The sequence below is a fragment of the Podarcis raffonei genome, chromosome 4, assembly GCF_027172205.1.
Source record: "Podarcis raffonei isolate rPodRaf1 chromosome 4, rPodRaf1.pri, whole genome shotgun sequence".
In the NCBI taxonomy this organism is placed as follows: domain Eukaryota; kingdom Metazoa; phylum Chordata; class Lepidosauria; order Squamata; family Lacertidae; genus Podarcis; species Podarcis raffonei.
Genome location: NC_070605.1, coordinates 92277752 through 92298320, shown reverse-complemented (window position 1 = coordinate 92298320; position 20569 = coordinate 92277752). Strand labels below are relative to the sequence as shown.

General features: G+C 43.3%; 1 long non-coding RNA gene across 1 annotated transcript; it reads left to right on the top strand.

Annotated features, from left to right (window-relative positions):
- The first annotated feature begins 3998 nt into the window (after positions 1-3998).
- LOC128411936 (uncharacterized) lies at positions 3999-18777 on the top strand. Its single transcript, XR_008329970.1, has 2 exons — positions 3999-4385; positions 18221-18777. It is a non-coding gene; the product is annotated as an uncharacterized LOC128411936 (long non-coding RNA).
- The last annotated feature ends 1792 nt before the right edge of the window (positions 18778-20569 follow it).

Genomic DNA, 20569 nt, shown 5'->3' with positions numbered 1-20569 from the left:
TAACTGTATCTTATTTTTCCTTCTTTTAATAATTTCAGGGGGGGGGGTGACAAGAAATTTTCCACACCGGGTACCACCTGACCTTGCTACACCACTGGCTTCTTATGCATATTACTCCTTTAATACATAACAATATGTTCATTGGATATAGGCAGTGCATTTGGGGGGTGTACTTAAGGGTACACAATACCAGCACCTCTCCTCCACACACACACAAAAAGGTTAAAAATGTGGCACTTATTTTAACAACTTCAAGATGAGTACGGCCACCTTTTTTTCTTTTTTCTTTGGTAACAGAAAAGCACTGAATATAGGGATTTATTTTCAATCCTCATTGCAGGGGGGGAAAAGAAGAGAAAAGAAAAGAAAGTAAAAAAGAACTTGCAATCAATACACGCACAAACACACATCTGATAAAATTCATTGTTGGATCAATGGCTGCACAAACGGTGGGAATTTCTCATTATTGAGAAAGTGCCACATCAATTGAGTGAAACAATGGACCTTGCTAATCCTGAAGACTTCCTTCTAACATGGAAGCATTTTCTAGCCTGCAGACGCAAATACGTTCTTCAGCTTCACAGCCCCTGTTACTTGGGAGGTATTTTGAGTGCTACAAAGGCACACATTTCCTAAAGCAGAGTTCCCCAAACTTTGGTCTGTGAGCTTCACTCAGGTGGCCTGCGGCATACCCACATTAAATATTCATATCAACATCTAATTGTATTCTTACTGCCCTTTTTATTTCTTATATTGTATTTTTTTTAATTACAATTTGGGTTTTATGGAATGTAAATTGTAACCCAAGAAAATGCAACGAGAGAAATAAAAGGAGCAATTAAAGCACAATTAAAAATCGTTCCACTCCTAGCACAGCACATGACAATTGCTGCAACAGGCGGGGGAATTATGGGGTCCTCTAAGGCCATCAGCAATTTTCAGGTTGTCCATGGGAACCACTGTCCTAAGAGGGGACAGGGAGTAGGACTTTTCCCCCACTCAGATTTTTCAGAATGCTGATGAGGCATTCTCTTTAGTAGCTGATTGCAATAAGAGAGAAAGGGGAAGGAGTGTTTTCCTAGTCATGGTTATCCAATGAATAGAGTTCTGTCTGCATTGTTCTTCAGAAGAAGAAGAAGAAGAGTTTGGATTTGATATCCCACTTTATCACTACCTGAAGGAGTCTCAAAACAGCTAACATTCTCCTTTCTCTTCCTTCCCCACAAGAAACACTCTGTGAGGTGAGTGGGGCTGAGAGACTTCAAAGAAGTGTGACTGGCCCAAGGTCACCCAGCAGCTGCATGTGGAGGAGCAGAGACGCGAACCCGGTTCCCCAGATTACGAGACTACCGCTCTTAACCACTACACCACACTGGCTCTTGTGATATGCATGACCGTCTCATGTGTTTAATGTGATAGTGGCTTAGATCTGAATGCATATGTGTAAAACGGGTGGAGAACCTAGCCCTTGAGTCATTCTGGGCCACACACCATCCCAAGCCACAAGCACCAGCCCTCTTTTACAGTCTCCTTGATAGTGTTTTCTTTTGTCCTAACTGGAATTCATTTTCCATTATCAGAGGCATAGAGATGAACATGAAGCAAGCCTACTCAATAAAAGGTAAAAGTCCCCATCTTTGCCTATGGCCCTGCCTACCACTAATATGTGGGCCCCTAGAAGGCTATCCCAAATAGAGTGTGGCCCCCCCAGGCTATAAGATGTCCCCCAGCTTGGTGCAAAAGAAGAAAAGTCTTTTCCTTTTCCTTTCTTCTTCCCTGCTATTTCGCATAATATAACTAATCCACTTTATTCTCTACCAGTCTCCAAAATCCACATTAGTAGCCTCATTTCCATTGATCAAATAAGTGCAAATTCCTGTTTGGAATTCATCTAATGTGGCTGAATCCATTTAAGGCTTCTTTAATAGTGTTAAATAGATTTAGCAATTTGGATACGATCAGTGCTTTCTCCTAAATTACAGATTTCCCTCCCTTCTCACATTGTCCCAGATTTTCCTTTAATTCACATCCAGAGTGTTCTTTCCAATAATGCAGCATATGATTACTCTTTAATTAAAGTAAAATGAAAAATCCACTGTGAAGAAAATGGCCGGGACAAAATCTCACGTCTTTGTTCTGCACTATTTTTTACAGTGAAGGAAATCAGCATTGCTTTGAAATGGGGGGAGGGGGGACAGCCTACATTTTGCATTTATCACATGGGGACAACTCAGACATATCTATATTACCTGGCCTCTGAAATGTATGTACCTGGTCACAACTTTTTTTCTTCCTCATCACAAGATACTTTTCTACACCACTGTCACCCACGGCATGTAGATTTTTGCCAGTGGACAGCAAAAGAGGTTTAAAGAAGCTCTCAAGTCAAATCTTTGAAAATGACAACTGGGAAACATTGGCCTGCAAGCGCTCCAGTTGGAGAATAGCCTCTACCAAAGGTGTCATGGACTTCAAAGAAGCACAAACTCAGGATGAAAGGGAGAATTGAGCTAAGAGGAAGGCACATTTGAAAAATCCTCACCGTGATCATCTCCTGCTCTGAAACCTATGTCCCCACTGTGGAAGGACGTGTAGATCCAGAATTGGCCTCCACTGTCACTTATGGACTCATTGTTAAAACCATGTTTATGGAAGACAATCTTACTCGGCTACGAGTGATCAAAAAAGAAAGAAAGAAAGAAAGAAAGAAAGAAAGAAAGAAAGAAAGAAAGAAAGATGTCTGCATATGCTCCATATATGGAGAATATATGGAAGAATATATGTCACTATATGTTTTTGTATTGTGGCAGCCAGATTAGCAATATCTAAACATTGGATAAACTTTTTTATTAAATGTTCAAATTAAAAAAATTATTTTAAGCAACACTCAGAACAAATCTCTCATATCCATTGACTTTCCCTCCATGGTGCTCTTTCCTTACTATATAAACCTGCTCTTTTACTTATATTTTACCCATTATATACATTGATTCTAACCTATTAAATGTTGCTATGCTTCAAATCCTACATACGTTTTGACATAACCATGATTCCCCCCCCCAAAAAAAAATATCTAAACCTTGGAGGACTTCATCTGGGGACCTGATTCTTGAATGAACCTCTCAGATTTGGTCTTTAACTTTGATGCAGAAGTTGGCATATGAAGTACATGAAAGAAGAAAGAACTGCATAATAGATACATTTTGTTATGTTTGGCCAGACTTCATTTCTTCTTGCTCTAGCTATCTCCTGCTTGGACTACTGCAATGTGCTCTACGTGGGGCTACCTTTGAAGGTCACCCGGAAACTACAACTAATCCAGAATGCGGCAGCTAGACTGGTGACTGGGAGCAGCCGCCGAGACCATATAACACCGGTCCTGAAAGTCCTACATTGGCTTCCAGTACGTTTCTGAGCAAAATTCAAAGAGTTGGTGCTGACCTTTAAAGCCCTAAACAGCCTCGGCCCAGTATACCTGAAAGAGCGTCCACCCCTATCGTTCAGCCCTGACACTGAGGTCCAGCGCCGAGGGCCTTCTGGTGGTTCCCTCACTGCAATAAGCAAAGCTACGGGGAACCAGGCAGAGGGCCTTCTTGGTAGTGGCACCCGCCCTGTGGAACGCCCTCCCATCAGATGTCAAAGAGACAAACAACTACCTGACATTTAGAAGAACAGGAAGGCAGCCCGGTTTAGGGAAGTTTTTAATGTGTGACATTTTAATGTATTTTTAATCTTTGTTGGAAGTTGCCCAGAGTGGCTAGGGAGGCCCAGTCAGATGGGCAAGGTACCAATAAATTATTATTATTATTATTATTATTATTATTATTATTATTATTATTTATATGTGTGTGTATCAATGACTAACAAAACATGCATTTAAAATTCCTATTGCAAATTGCTTCAGCATCTGCCGTCATCAGTTGCTCTGATAACAATGATGTCATTTCAAAGGTGGCAGTTATAGATCTTTGAGGACAGAATGCTCAGGAGACCTTCATTCTCTGAAGCTGAGCAATCCTGCTGCTCTCCCCTGTGTTGAAGCCATGCAGTGTTAATGTGTCTGGCATGTACATCTAAAGGTTTTCCCTTTCTGCTAACATTTTTGGATCTGTTGGCAGCTCCAGAGCAATTGCTGCCGAGCTGCGGTTCTGAGAATTCAAATGTTTACCACCAGGCATATATTAGCCATATGCATGCTCCTAATAGTTAAATCTGTTTTTTTATTTTTAAGAGAGCTATTGTATGTCAGAAGAAAGCATGTTAAACCTACAGCTGAGACCCATGGCTGTAAAAATCCTGCACTCTCTCTGCACAACTGGGAGTACCGCTCCACATGACCGTTTCCATTCACTTCAATAGAGGGACCGCTCTCCTGCACATTTTTGGTGAGTATTAGTTGACTGCTATGTGAATGCTTTATGGTGATGGGTGTCCACAGGAGGGGCCAATGGTTAAATGCTTGAGCCAACGCTGTACTTGCCTCATGAGGTTGCTATGAGGAGGATTAAGCAAAAGACCCAATTCCAGAGAATACAGGCATTGTTTTCCAAATGCAACAATGATATACAGCAACTACGAACCCATGCTAACGATTTTCCAATCATGCTTTAGCTAAACATTCCTGAGGGGCTGTTCTGTTGTTCTCATTTATTTGTTTTACCCCATAATTGCCTTCCATCTTTGTCTGCTTAAGACAACGAGGAATAAAAAGGCACTCATAATTGAATTCAAGGAAGAAATGATACCATGCGGATTGATGCCAACCTTCCCCTGAGATAATAACATGGTGAACACAAGAATACAGCTGAAGGATCATGTATTTTATTATGAGAAACATCATTCAAAGCAACTGGGAAATTAGTAAGAATCACCACATTTCAGTATACTAACATGGTGGTGCAGTTCTATGAGTTATGCATAATAGTAATTTTGTGAAGAACATTGCAGAATTACAAAGCCTTTTAGGAGTAACAGATAACTCAAATGTGTCTAAGTAAAGGAGAATGATATTGGCTTCACTTTAAGGAGAAAGTGAAGCTCTTTATGGATATGATTAGTTGTTCTTGTGGTGCTGGAGGAGACTCTTGAGAGTCCCATGGACTGCAAGAAGATCAAACCTATCCATTCTGAAGGAAATCAGCCCTGAGTGCTCACTGGAAGGACAGATCCTGAAGCTGAGGCTCCAGTACTTTGGCCACCTCATGAGAAGAGAAGACTCCCTGGAAAAGACCCTGATGTTGAGAAAGATGGAGGGCCTAAGGAGAAGGGGACAACAAAGGATGAGATGGTTGGATAGTGTTTTCGAAGCTACCAGCATGAGTTTGACCAAACTGTGGGAGGCAGTCTGGAAGACAGAAGTGCCTGGCGTGCTCTTGTCCATGGGGTCACGAAGAGTCGGACACGACTAAATGACTAAACAACAACAAAGTTGTTCTTGAACATGGCATAGATTGAAGCATTTGTGTCTCACGGTCCTGCATCAGTTATTACTGTTTAAGAGAAATGTTCAGCTGCACTTTAGTCCATCTTCACATGAAGAAGAAGAAGAAGAAGAAGAAGAAGAAGAAGAAGAAGAAGAAGAATTCAAGTTATTTGGACAAATTGTAGATTTTTCACAGAGATCTGAAAATGTCTGTGTGAGAGCCTCAGCTGATTTGTAGGCTTGCCTGTATTAGGTCCTAATTTCCAGCAATTTTAGTTAAAGAATCTTGGGTAGCAAGGTTGAAAAATGCATTTACTTGTGTTTCTGCTGCCAGTCAGACTTGACAGTACAGTGGTACCTCAGGTTACATACGCTTCAGGTTACACACTCCACTAACCCAGAAATAGTGCTTCAGGTTATGAACTTTGCTTCAGGATGAGAACAGAAATCATGCTCTGGCGGCGCGGCAGCAGCAGGAGGCCCCATTAGCTAAAGTGGTGCTTCAGGTTAAGAATAGTTTCAGGTTAAGTATGGACCTCCAGAATGAATTAAATACTTAACCCGAGGTGCCACTGTACTGAGGTGGATGGACCAGTGTTGTGACTTGGTTTCAAGTAGATTCATATGTTCATGAACCTCTGTGTAGGCTATATCACTGCAGGTGGGAGCTCATGGGACTGAATGTTCTACCCTTCAAAAAAAAAAACAACCTACGTCCTGCTCAGCTGGCCACAGGGACACTGCAAGGAGTTGACAAACTGAGTTTTATCATCCCCCTGCAGAACTCACTTCACCATTGACCCCATTCAATAAATGCCATGTTTGCCTTTTCATGCTTCCTTGAGGGCTCAAAGATAGAAATCCTCCTCTTTGTTACTCATCTCAGCTGACTCCATGATGGGAAATAGTGGACAGTGAGTTTTGCACGATGGTAGTTTGAGTGAAGGGTCTGCATATTGCTCATGGTGCATGGATGAAATAAATGGGAGACCCCAAACAACTCAGTGACACCTCAGTACCTCTACAGTTTCTGCTGATATACTGTGTCAAACAAAGGGAGAAACTTGTTAGGTTGATGAATGAGCAAACACTGGACCTAGGACCATCTGTCTACTTTGTACTTTACCACTAGGGAATAGTCCTACAGTAGGCCTCTTTAGTTTGGATATGGCTATATTGCTGTTCTCTTTGGAGGTTGAAACACAGGATGAGGTAGAAGGTAGTGTTCCACAGGCCAAGCACCCGAGACGCAACAGACAATTCATTAGTCTACCTCCCATCTGCTGCTTTGGCTGTGGGGTTAGGGAGTGACTTTGCATAGTGAGAATTTAGGGCTTTTGACCTGCTGCTCACATTTCTATTTGGCATCCTTGGCAAAAACACCCACTGACTTCCATCGCAGCTATAAGGCAGCTTGTGGTGCTGGCCTGTGAGCTTTTTCTTGTGATATATGCCATCCTTAATCATCAAGCTGACATCTTGTTCCTCCACACAGGGGGCACTAAACAGAGCAGAGTTTAGTAGGAGCTTTGGATCCATAGCAGAATCTGAACCACGATTCTGGAAGCTCCATGAGATTTCCACACCTTCTTCTTACCTAATGGACGTGAAGCTTGATGTATGTTGTTCTTGTAATGGTAGTCCTTTGTACTCTGTCTGGAGTGTTTGCTATTTGCATGCTGTCTGTGTTTCTACTGCTAGGGGACATGAACTCCTACCTGCAGAAGTCCCTGAGGTCTGTGGTTTGTCCATTGCTGTTTGCCTTCCTACCCATTCCACCGTGGTAGTCTGCACTGGAAAGGAGCACCTTCTTGTACTGTACATTGCTTGTAGTGCACATTGTATATACATGGAGGTTCATGACACAATGACAATGCTATTCATTGATTGGTGTCTCCAATATAGAAGGCATCACCAGCATGTCCAATATAGAAGGCATCACCAGCTGGTGTTGGTGTGTCTGTCAGGGTTGCTGTTGGCCCCTTGTTTCTGTAACTGTTGTGGTGCTTCTGACTTCAATCATGATTCCATTATGCCAGGATTCCATTCAGAGCCATGGTTCCTGACCTAGACTGTTGTTTATCTGTTGTTTAAAAATAAATTGTAACTTAGAAATAACAACAGTAGTCACTTACAAACAACCCAGTTCTCACAAAATATCCAACAGTTTGGGAAAGCATATAATTAAGATTGTCTCCAAAACTTCAGCTAAACTATTTCAAGTAATTAATCACTTGTACTCATTTTTTTGTTATGTATTCAAAGTTTGATATACCTTTAAACAAGTTTTTTTATAGACTGTGAGCTTCCCTACTGTTGCAATTTCCCACATCTTCAGGAGCTATTCATCTTTGGCCAGTGAGCTATTTGCTGAGTGTTTTGAAAAAACAAGTCTAGCAATCAGATTACATATTACTTCCTGATTACTTTTTGATGCACATATAAACTAATATGCCGAGACTACTTTCTACACTTTTGAGATATCAAAGCTGTGAAGGTTGAACATTACTGAATAATCCAAGTGCCCAATTCAGAATGCCAAAGATTTTTCAAAATATAGCAACTGTAATTCCAATTTCTTTGGAGCTGTAACAACACCGAGGCTATGTTTTGTAGCATCTTTTGATCAAATCCCACTGGGACTTACTTTTGAGTAGACACATAAAGTATTGTGCTGTGATTCTCTTTTCAACAGTGGCAGCAATGAAGCCTGTGCAAAACATTAAAATGATAAACATGGATCAGGGTCTATCTCCACCATTGTTGTTCCTCACCAAAACCATTGAAAATCATTCCCACTCATTGATGTCCCTTCTACCCATTCATACAGATCTTAGTTGGGCTTTAGTTGTTCACATCCATGATTTGTAGTACGCTGCTGGGATCACAATCTGGGTCTACCTCTCCTGTCTTAGAAAGGACTTTACCATCGCCCCCTGGACCTTTCTTGCTATCATGGAAAGCAAGACCCCACAACACACCACCTCTCTCTGTCTCACTCCAAATGTTTGTCTGAGAGCCTTTCACTTGTCTTGTTATTCCCTGCAGCTGGTTTCCTTACTTCACACCACTTCTGATACACAGACCTGTCACTTTCCACAAAACAGCTGGAGCTTTGGCGGTGAGGACTGCTGTTTCAAGTCTTTCATTACATGTAAAATCTGGCCAGTAGGAAATTGGCAGCACAAAGCTCTTTGGAGATGGTAATTTGACAGGGTTTCTATAATTCCTGGGGACCTCCCTGCTCAAGCTAGAGACCCACTGGATCTTGCTCATGCTGGTGGGTCTTGCCATAAATTGCTCCCTAAGCATACTTAGGAATTATGCTGCCTGTCTATTGCTGATGGATGAACCTGCCTCCACATTTTGTGTTGTAATTTTCTTCGGAAAGAAAGAAAAGGAAGGAAGGAAGGGTCTGGGTAGCTGGGGGTATAACCCCCTTTTTATACCCTATTTTCAGTTACCTATATGAAAGTGCTGTCTGCAGCACGTCTCTAATCATTTCATAAGTTCATAGGTGAACCAGTCTCTAGTTTTGGGGTGGCAATATATCTCTTTCCTCTTTCCACTATTAAAAAGGAACTGCACTTAAGCTTAGTGGTCCAGTTCATATATGGGAGAAGCAAATCTTCCTTGCCATTACTCAGGACTGCATATGGCAAATATGCCTACACATCACATTTCCTATTCTAACCAGGTAAAGGTAAAGGGACCGCTGAGCATTAAGTCCAGTCGCGGATGACTCTGGGATTGCGGCACTCATCTTGCTTTACTGGCTGAGGGAGCCGGTGTTTGTCCACAGACAGCTTCTGGGTCATGTGGCCAGCATGACATAACCCGCTTCTGGCGAACCAGAGCAGCGCACGGAAACGCTGTTTACCTTCCCGCCGGAGTGGTACCTATTTATCTACTTGCACTTTGATGTGATTTCAAACTGCTAGGTTGGCAGGAGCAGGGACCGAGCAATGGGAGCTCGCCCCGTCACGGGGATTTGAACCACCGACCTTCTGATCGGCAAGCCCTAGGCTCAGTGGTTTAGACCACAGCGCCACCCACCAGAGGGTGGCCAATTTCCCCGGCTATGTTACAGTGTCAAGTATATTTCACAACACTAATAGCAATAAGTATGTTTCTGCTATGTTTCCCCCCAGTATCCTTGCAGTGTTGAAGGCTGATTATTTAGCGACCATTATCACTGTGCATCATTTCTATGGCAAACAACATTAATCAAAGGAGAGACAGAAGAGGACAACTCCCGCAGAGAGACACAGTTGGGCGTCAAAGCTCTCAGTGCTAAAGATGTGTGGTGTGCATAGCTTAGAGAGAGCATCTCATATCTTTAATTATTGATTAAGAAAACTCGATTAACGAAAATAAGTCTAGGTAAAAAGAAGGTATGCCAGAAATATAACTATCTGCATGGGGGGAGGGGTCTTTTTTAATTGGAAATGGCTGAGAATGTAAAACAAAAGGCTTAGCAGAAAGAAAGGTATTTGAAATCTATGACAAATGTTGTTTTACAATCAAGACAGGATTGAAAATTGATCCATGGTTTCAACAAATCACATTCCTTTCACAACACAGCAGTCTTCAATGTGCATACAGAGCAGCCTTTACCAACCTGTGCTTTGGACTACAACTCCCATAAGCCCTAGCAATAGAACAAAAAGGTAAAGGTAAAGGACCCCTGGACGGTTAAGTCCAGTCAAAGGTGACTATGGGGTTGAAGCGCTCATCTTGCTTTCAGGCCAAGGAAGCTGGCGTTTGTCTGCAGAAACTTTCTGTGTTGTGTGGCCCCCAGGACTAAACCACTTCTGGCACAATGGAACACTGTGATGGAAACCTGAGTACACAGAAATGCCATTTACCTTCCCGCCACAGCGGTACCTATTTAACTACTTGCACTGGCATGCTTTCGAACTGCTAGGTTGGCAGGAGCTGGGACAGAGCAATGGGAGCTCACCCCGTCATGGGGCTTTGAACCACTGACCTTCTGAAGGCAAGCCCAAGAGGCTTAGTGGTTTAGACCACAGCGCCACCCGCGTCCTAGCCCCAGCAGTATTGCAGGTTTGTGAAGGGAAGGCTGACCTAAGAGACAGTATTTTGAATATACCTCTCCCACAAAATCTCCCTGGATGGGTAAACTTAGCACATCCGGAGGAAGGCTTCTCGTTGACGGGAGCTATGTAGGAATGATTAATGCTAAGATGCTATGTGTGCATCTGATGTAGTGATACTCCTGCACTTTGTAATTGCCTGCTTCAGTGAAAACATGTGGTCTGCGTCCAATAAGACTTTTCAGAGGCATTTTTAAAAGCATCCATCAGCTTTGAAAACCAAGAAAATAAAGGCAAGGGGAGGCCTTTGTGGCAATATATAGTCTCTGCCTAAGCTTCAGCTTATTTGGGTCAGAGAGCTTTGGTGTGTTTTGTCAAACAAGCTCAGATATTACACAGCTCCCTTGTTCCCAAATCTTTGAAGCATCCCTGGGTTTACCCATAGCTCTCTGAAGCCTTAGAAGATCACCCATTGGGGGCTTTTGCATGGCTCAGTCTGAGCTGTGATTAATGTCCAAGACTTGTTCAAGAAACATGGACTTTTTTGAGGGGCAGTTAATAAAGCAGTGTGTTAAGGTTGCCAGCACTATAAGCTGGGACAGATCTTTTTATTATTACTTTGGGAGAGGGTTAAACTTTTTCTTTCGGAGTTTTCTGAGAAAGCTCATGAATACCAAGCCAGAAATAAATTAAATGGGTGTGAGGGAGAGATGCAGTACTATGAGGATTCTACAAGGCCACCTTCTCCAATGGGGGCTCAGATATTTGTATTGTGGAATAAGTGACAACTGTGACTTACAAGTAATTGAATACTGCTCAAAGTTACACAGGTTTCTATAGAAGCTTTGGGTTTCATAAAGCAGAAAAATTAAGTGCCAACTGGGATGGGGAGGGGAATTCAGTTTGCATTCTAATGGAAACCTTTGCATTCTGAAACAATACGCAAACTGAAACCCAGCTTTCCTTCCACAATTCACACTTCTGCAATTCTCCCAAAAATGTGTACAAAATGTATGTCTCAAGGGAAGGTATGCATAAAAATGCATATATCTGTGAAACCAACACACAGCTTTTTATTGGGGATGTTGCTTGAAAAGGGTAAATATTAAGCAAAATTAAATACCAAAATGTACCTAGAATGCTGCAAATTTTCATGAGTGTTTCCTAAAAAAATGAATAATCAGTAAGTGATACATAAATATTGCAAACGGAACCTAAGGCTGAAAAACTGAGGAAAAACCACAGCTGCTTGATTCCTCCATCCTTGTTTCCAGCACTGCTAAACTGGTACCTACAACTGCACTAAGCTTTAAAGGAGCAATCCTATGCACACAAAGCTGGCATAAAGCAAGCCAGTATAAGTTAAACCTGTGTACAATTTCACCAGATCTAAATCCCGCTCAGCAGTGGGGCTGCTGCTGGTCTATCTCAGCCTGGCAGAGAGAAAAGCAGCCTTTAAAACAGTGTTTTAACCTGGGTTGCCAGCTAACATGGCCAAGCTGAACAGGCTCGGAATCCCTGCCTCTGGTCCTGCCATGCTTTCAGAGTGCCCCTTTTGCAGGGAGTTGCCTTGGCAAGACCAAGGAGCTATCGCTGCTGCTTTTTATTTTTATTTGCGCCCTAAAAAAGCTCAACAACTTTGGCCTGCCCCAATTTTTTTTTGGGGGGGGGGCGCTGGGCAGATCTTTTCACTCCACCAGCGCATATACTAAAGATGGCCTTGGCTGGACATCCCAATGGATCTTGCTCCCTTAAGTCTAATTTTTTACTTTTCCATCCTTACAGTATAGGAAAGAGTGTGCTTCCTTCCACTATGCAGAGAACATGTAATGGGAAATTGGGTCCTCCCTTAAAGAGGGCACGTATTGCGGTGAGACCTGGAAACCGACACCCTGTGTTGTGGGTGGGTATGATTAGTCAGCCGCAACACCCGATTGGTAGGTCCCTCATAGCTGGGTGCAATCTGGCCAATGGGACGCAGTCCAAACTGTTTGAGGGACCTACCGTAGTTATACCCATGCACCTGACCCAGAGCTTCCTCTTTCAGCGCATGCATTCGGAACACCCACCCACCTCTCCCTATTTTTAGGGCTTTGCGCTTGACCTTGCTATGCCGTCGTGTGCCATCTGTCATTGGGACAGGGGCACAGCAGGAATTTTCCCCACTTGGCTGATTGGCTGTTGCCATTTGGGTTTCGCCTGCCACATAGCAAATCATCACAACTTGTAAGGTTGCGGATAGGCTCTGTTCAGGTGATAGGGATGGGAGAACGGTCTCGCCATCCCTATGTGAAGGGTATTCCGTTAAAGGAATCCAGGAAATTGATGGTTTGGTCAACCCCTGAGAGGGGGTTGTGCCCGTGCCTGAGTCCAGGAGGACATTTGGGTGGCGGAGATAGCCTGTTCCCACTTTCAGCTTATCCAGGTGTTCACCCTTGGCTGACCTATGCTGGAACCCTGGGTCAGTGCTGCCTGCAAGAGTGTAGGGAGCTAGTCGAACCAGAGCCTATGCAACCATTCACTTTCTGTAATCAATAAAGTTGTGGCCTAAATTCTGCCAAAAACCAAAACCAAAATTTGAGTGAATTTATTTAGGGGGGAGGTTTCTGGGTCTGAACATGCAAAAGCCTTTCATTGTTGGCAGGTCAGGCAGAGGGAGAGAATCTTGTAAACCAGATCCCTGCATGACTGATCCCGATTTTACTGGGATATCACTGATGGACAGCAGCTTCTTATGTCAATCTGTGATGTCCTGCTTCCTCTGCAGGGTCCTCACCAAGACCTGGAGGTCTGCCACAGTCACTGACGTGCTTCAGGAAGCTGGGCCGCACTTCCAGAAGCGCACTTTCTCTCCTCTCCCAATCTGAGCACTCAGCAGAGGCTTTTCAGAGATGGTGGGACTTCTGGTGGAGGCAGTGGGCAGGGGGATGGATTGTGAGGTTGCACAGGGTAGTGGTGGCGGTGACAGACCTGAGTCGGTGGGGGGCAGCGGCATGGATTTCGGTTAGAATAAGTTGGATGGTGTGGCAATCACACAGGGTCCCCAGACATTTAACTGTCTATTGATCCCTGTGCCACCACTGTGCTCGCTTCCCTGCTGCCACCAACCAGTTACTCTCTGGTAAAACACTGAGTCCAGTCAGATGTCAAAAGTGAACCAACCCCCCCCCAAGATTATTTTACAAACATTAACAAGTTTATGGTTTCTCAGATAATATTCCTGTCAGTATCTTAACTTTAGTTTCTTTACCGGCCTATAAGGTAAAGGTAAAGGTACCCCTGCCCATACGGGCCAGTCTTGACAGGGTTGTGTGCCCATCTCACTCAAGAGGCCAGGGGCTAGCGCTGTCCGCAGACACTTCCGGGTCACGTGGCCAGCATGACATCGCTGCTCTGGTGAGCCAGAGCCACACACGGAAACGCCGTTTACCTTCCCGCTGGTAAGTTGTCCCTATTTATCTACTTGCACCCAGGGGTGCTTTTGAGCTGCTAGGTTGGCAGGCGCTGGGACCGAGCAGCAGGAGCGCACCCCACCGCGGGGATTCGAACCGCCGACCTTTCGATCAGCAAGCCCTAGGAGCTGAGGCTTTTACCCACAGCGCCACCCGTGTCCCATTTACCGGCCTATAATACTCTCCTAATACCTTCTGACTGATTATCTCAACTGTTTGACTGACTCCTCTTAACAAATTCTCTCAGTCTCTCACACCAGACTAGCCCAACCAACAGACTCATCCTCTCTGTCTCTTCTAACTACAGACTGTCTTCTCAACAACTCTAACTAACTAAAAAAACCTCTGTGCTTAAACCTTATACCCAGTTAACTCTGCCCCGCCCCCCGGGTTCCCATTGGTTAGACATTTTATAATTAGTTAACCCTTTCCCTATGAACCCCATATGATGTCACACACATAGGAGGGCAAACGCCACAGAGGGTTTGCCCTTGATGGCATCTCTGTGCTGAAAGAGAGGGCAGCGATCCTGCTCATCTAGCATGCAAGAAAGTGACTACACTGTCAAATGTATGAAGCTGAAAAGCAAAAGGAAAGAAAAAAGGCACCAGTGAAATGAAGAAAAGGAGGGAGATGGAATCTGAAGGGTGTGCTTTTGAAGTAAGCCTGGGGCAGGGGGACTGCATTTTGCTATGGTCAGTAAAACTTGGTGCACATTTGAGAATTAATATCCCCCCTTTCCCTCTTTTTAAATGTATGAAGGAGGTTGCAAGACTCTGAAATTCAACCACTCTTGTTATATATAGCAATAGCAGCAGAAAATATGATTAATAGGCGGCCTGATTTCTGAGCAGTAGAAGAAAGGTGGAGTGTGGATGTAATGAAGAAGAAATGATACACGTCACACAACCCAACTTTCTAAAATGCTTCCAAACTCCAAACCATTCCGGATGCCCAAATTCAGAACACAGAGGGGAATTTCTCTGGTCAGCATGTTTAAACAGTGAATCAGACAGCCGAGGTTTTATTGATCTGGCATGGATTTTACCAAAAGGGGTCAAACCTGAAATACTGTAGGTTAAATATTGTGGGGGATGTTTCTCTTTTGTGAAAACATATTTCGCTTCAGGCAAAACTGGTAGCTCTACACTTTGTGTTTGAAAACACAGTTTGTGTGACACCAATAAAGGGAGACTATGACTCAGACACCTTATTTATGCCACAACATGCTAGAAATATAATTCAATGAGTATCCTCACCTGGCAATAGCTATATATGTGCACTGAAGAATTTTGCGGTATTGTCTGAAAGAACATGATATATATCAAATAAAGAGAGGACCCTGATACTTCGGGATTTTCTCCTCTCCCCACCCTCCCAAGCAGACAGTGGGTGACATTTCAATTTTGCCTCTACTTACCTTTACACAGGTGGTGCTGTGGGTTAAACCACTGAGCCTAGGACTTGCTGATCAGAAAGTTGGCGGTTCGAATCCCTGCGACGGGGTGAGCTCCTGTTGCTCGGTCCCAGCTCCTGCCAACCTAGCAGTTCGAAAGCATGTCAAAGTGCAAGTAGATACATAGGTACCGCTCCGGCGGGAAGGTAAACGGCGTTTCTGTGCGCTGCTCTGGTTCGCCAGAAGCGGCTTAGTCATGCTGGCCACATGACCCGGAAGTGTACGCCGGCTCCCTTGGCCAGTAAAGCGAGATGAGCACCGCAACCCCAGAGTCGGTCACGACTGGACTTAACTGTCAGGGGTCCCTTTACCTTTACCCTGTATGGAAGAAGAAGAAGAAGAGTTTGGATTTGATATCCTGCTTTATCACTACCCTAGGGAGTCTCAAAGCGGCTAACATTCTCCTTTCCCTTCCTCCCCCACAACAAACACTCTGTGAGGTGAGTGGGGCTGAGAGACTTCAGAGAAGTGTGACTGGCCCAAGGTCACCCAGCAGCTGCATGTGGAGGAGCGAGGAAGCAAACCCGGTTCCCCAGATTATGAGACTACTGCTCTTAACCACTACACCAGTGACTTCTTTAGCACAGAATTGTAGATTTGGAATTAATATAAAATTGCATAGTTGGAAGGGACCATCAGGGTCATCTAGTCCAACTCTCTGCAACGCAGGAATCTTTTGCCCCAGGTGGGGCTCAAATCCACACTCAAAATAGTCAGTCTTGGCTTTTTATTTGCATTGAATGTTATTTAAGCTAAAGCTTTCGATTTATTGCCATCTGTCTTTGAAAGCTAATCCTACACTTTCAAATGTTATCAAAAAGGATCTCTGCTGGTTTTTTAAAAAAAGACTGGAGTTCTGATTTTTTAATTTCATATTTTTTTTGCTCACTTTGACTCATCTCTTTGAACATAAAATTGCAAGGGTGAAGTAATCTAACAATTTTATATGCATTTTAAGCAAGTTGGTGGGGGAGTATCACAGTACTTTTGGAATACAGAATATGAAACTTCTTTTTTTTTAAGTACTGTGGTAAACATTTTATTTCCGTGGTTTTATTTTGAATTGTGTTTTAAGATGCTCTAAGTATTTCACATGTATTGGTTCTGTGTTAGCTTTGCATCAGGTTTCAAAGATAGGGCATTTTTAGCTGTACATTTCCCCCATCCTTATTATTCTCATAGATCATAATGATCTTGCAACAGTTCAAAAATATACTTAGCATACATTGCTGTTTACCCATATTTCTCAGACGTTTCAGAAATAGGAAACCTGGAATGGAATCAGCTGTTATGAAGGATCTGAAAATCAAATCCATGTGGCACAGATCTAAAATGCAGAGCAGATCACTATGGATGTCTGTCTTGCTAGTGTCTTCAAATCCTGAATGGATTGGATCTCATGTACTTTGCATCATCTTAACTTACAATGGGCTTGTTTTACAGCAGCTTCTTGTGTATACGATTTAACAGGATTGTTAAAATCTCCTTACTTTTAGAATACATGACAACTTTCATCAGAGCATCTAAAGGCACACAACTGCAACACACACACACACATACACACACATTCTTATTACAAAATCTAAACTGTCAGTATAATATATGTAAGATATATTTTGGATGGACAAAACAATGGTGTGAATACAGTAGTCAAAAGCGAACTTTTAAAATTGCTTAAACTCAGCCAGTGAGCATCACAGGGGAGTGGGGCGGTGATGTCACCCCCCCCCCCAGGGATGACACCCGGGGCAGACCACACACACTGCACCCCCATTCCTATGCCAGTGAACTCAGCTATTCTTCACGACTTCCCTGAAATCTGGTTAGATCATACCTTTCAACAGATTCTCCATTCCAAATTCCATTGGTTGCAAGATCAGAATCAATACATAATCAGAATGAATTGTGTTTGTTTTTAGTGCCTTGGGTGGCACTATTATTGCCACTGTTATTATTATTGCCACTGTTATTTTATTCGCCACTAAATACCAAAATAGGATTCCATTTTGGTAACAGCACATCAGAGGCATCCCTTGCACCCCCATTAAGGAGCTGCTTCTGCACACACACCAGAAATTATATATATATATATATATATATATATATATATATATATATATATACACACAGAAATAGCCACATTAGAAATTACTACCTTTTACACGTCTCAAATACTTGAAGCATCCGGAGTGAAGGCAAGGCAAGGAGGAAGGGTGAGGAAATTTGCATGCCTTTGTGCCGCAGTGCGTGAAGGATGAGAAGCTTCTCCTATGTTTGATCTCTCAATAACAGTAGCATTGTGTCACCACACACATATGTATCAGACACTCCATAGTCTGATTTTTGCACCCCACTGGGCATGCACCCTTGCCGGGGGCAAGCTTCACCAACCCCTAGGGACGCCTCTGCACCACATGCTTCTAGATCTTCTTGTTTATCATTATTATTGGTTTCCCATCTGACAAGGCTTATCACTGGCTAGTCCACTGGTGATAGGTTTTTTGTTTTTTTAAGCCCTTTATTAGAAAAGTTGCCATTGTATATAATTGACCTCCAATAGTAGCAAGGGTCAGTTCATTAGGGGAAACTGGTCGCAAGTCTTCTATGAACATTCTGTTCTCATACTGCCCATTAGCAGTTGCTAATGTATATTAATGATTGAATGTGCATTAATGAGCCATTGATTTTTTTTAAAAAAAAGAATTAAACAGCGCTCTTAAATTATATCAAGGGAAATGGTCTGTTAGTATGATGCAAATTAATGCTTACCGCTTCCCCCCAAAGAGAGAAAAGAAAGTGGAACATTAAGACCAGGCTGTTTGGTATCTTTCAGAGCCCTACCCTGGCAAGAGGCACAGAGAGAAAGAAAGAAAGAAAGAAAGAAAGAAAGAAAGAAAGAAAGAAAGAGACATCAAAAGTGCAATGTCACCATCTCAACGTGCTATCAGACTGAGCAGAAGCTAACTGCAGCTTTGATCATATTGCCGCCTCAGCCTTAAACTTAGTGCAGAATAAGGGAGAAGGGGATGATGCTGTCAGAAATTCCTTTTAATCTTTGAAAGAAGAAAGGAAAGAAACTGTAACTGCAGCAGTAGTAAATCAAAGTTAGACTCCCAGATAAGAACTGTTAGCTGATAGATTCAGAATTATTAAGTGAATTGTAAGATAGGATGGGGTGTTGTACATTTTCTTCGTGTATATCAAACCGGCAGTGTAATGTTCTTAACATTAATATGTTTTTAAACCATGCAATAAGGTTCAGTGGGGCATTCCATGGTAATTGAGCATAGGATAGCAGCCTTAATTATCTGTCTTTGTTTTTTGGTTCCTGTATGATAATAAATAAAACAAATAAATGTGATCCAAAAAGTTTAGTGGCACTCAAAATCACCCCTGAGCATTATTTCCTAAGAAATAAGTTTGACTGGTTTTAATGGAATTTACTTCCAAGTTAGCACACAGAGGTTCTCGGCATAACGCTGCGGCCTTCAGGTAGCTTAAACCAGTTGATTTCTATTGACTTTAACTGAACTCAGAACAATTTAGCATGGACGCTTCCAGTGGTTTGTTTGTTTTTTGTCAGCACAATAACCTCGTAATAAGGAAATGTAATCATCATGGTTCATTCTGCCTGTTTTAGACTTCCAAAAAGGAGAGTCATCCAAAGCCCTTAACCTGATCAGGCCAATATAAGCAGCAGTAACTGTCCTGTTCCACGTACACCCTCATGCAGGAAACTCGTATGTAACTAGGGATGCATGCATTCGTCCATTTTGGCTCTCTAAAGGAGCAAGCCATCACAAGGGAAGGTAGAAAAAGTTATATTGGTATGCCAAATCCAAACTCCATTCAGGAGTGGGGCTACAGCTGACTGAGCCAGTCAAAGCCTGGCAGAAGGAAAATAAGCCTTTAAATTGTTTGACTTACAGCACATCTTTTGAGCTCCGAGCCAAACAAGCCCTTCCCCCAAGTAAATAACTTCACACTGACACGTATTTTTGGTTTAAGTTGTTGGGTAAAATTTAGGCCACAACTTTACTGATTACAACAAAGTGAGTGGTATTGGCTTAGGCATTGGCAACTGACTATAACTGACTCCTACCTCTCTGGCAGGTAGTCTGGAAGGGTAAACAAACGAGGGAGCCACATCAATGAAGACCAACCGAAGCTCACCCTGGGGTTCCTGTGGTCCTGGCATGGCCCTAGCCCCTCAAGTGGACTTCGGATGAGATCTAGGACCCCCAGATTCCTTTACCAGAATACTCTATTCATGGAGGGGCAGGTGATGACCAAACCTCCCCTCCCACACACCTCACTAAGCCAATGCCTAACTGCCAAACCTTACAAAGTTGTGACAATTCCTAAGGGGGTAGGCGAAAACCAAGTGGCTAGTGCCAATTTGCCAAAAGGACAAAACTCCTACCTGGCCCCTGTTCCAAAACAGGCGACCAACTAACATTCAAAGCAAGGCCAATGCAGCAACCTATAAATAGGGATGGGAGGGCAGGTGTTCAGCAGCGTGAAGCAAGTGTCTTGGCCATGTCACGCTGCCGCTTTTAAAGGCCCCCCCCAATCACACCACCTGCCTCGGATTGGCTCAAACGGCCTGGTGTGATTGTGGGGCCATAATGACAGGCCTGGGACATGCCCAACACCTACCACCTAGTAGGGTGTGGGTGTGGGTGTGTCTCAGGGGTCTGAGCACAACCAGGACCCTCATTAAAGAGGATCCCCTTTGCCAGCTTATTTTACATTGGGTTGCCACATCGTTTGACCAAGATGAAGGTGCTTAGGATCCAGCCTAAGTCTCCACCACCACCACCACTTTCTGGTCCTCCTGTCATACCTGTGGAACACATTGAGCTTGGCTCAGCGTGTTGGGTTCTGGCTGGGAATTGGCGAGAGATGCTGAACATTTTGTGGCTGAGTCAGGGGTGAAGGAGTTAAGACAGCATAGCCTGGGTTCACCAGATAAGAAACTGGCTGACAAGTCCTCAGCAAAACTTTCTCTCGGTGTAATCGAACTTACATGGCTGAGAGAATAAAATGGGTAGCCCACATCTGCTACCTGAACACACTGAAAGGAAGGGTGGCATGCAAATGGTTTTAACCAAGCAAATGGATCAATTATTCATTTAAGAACAATAGATTTTGCTAATTAAAAACCTTTCGAAAGTTGACT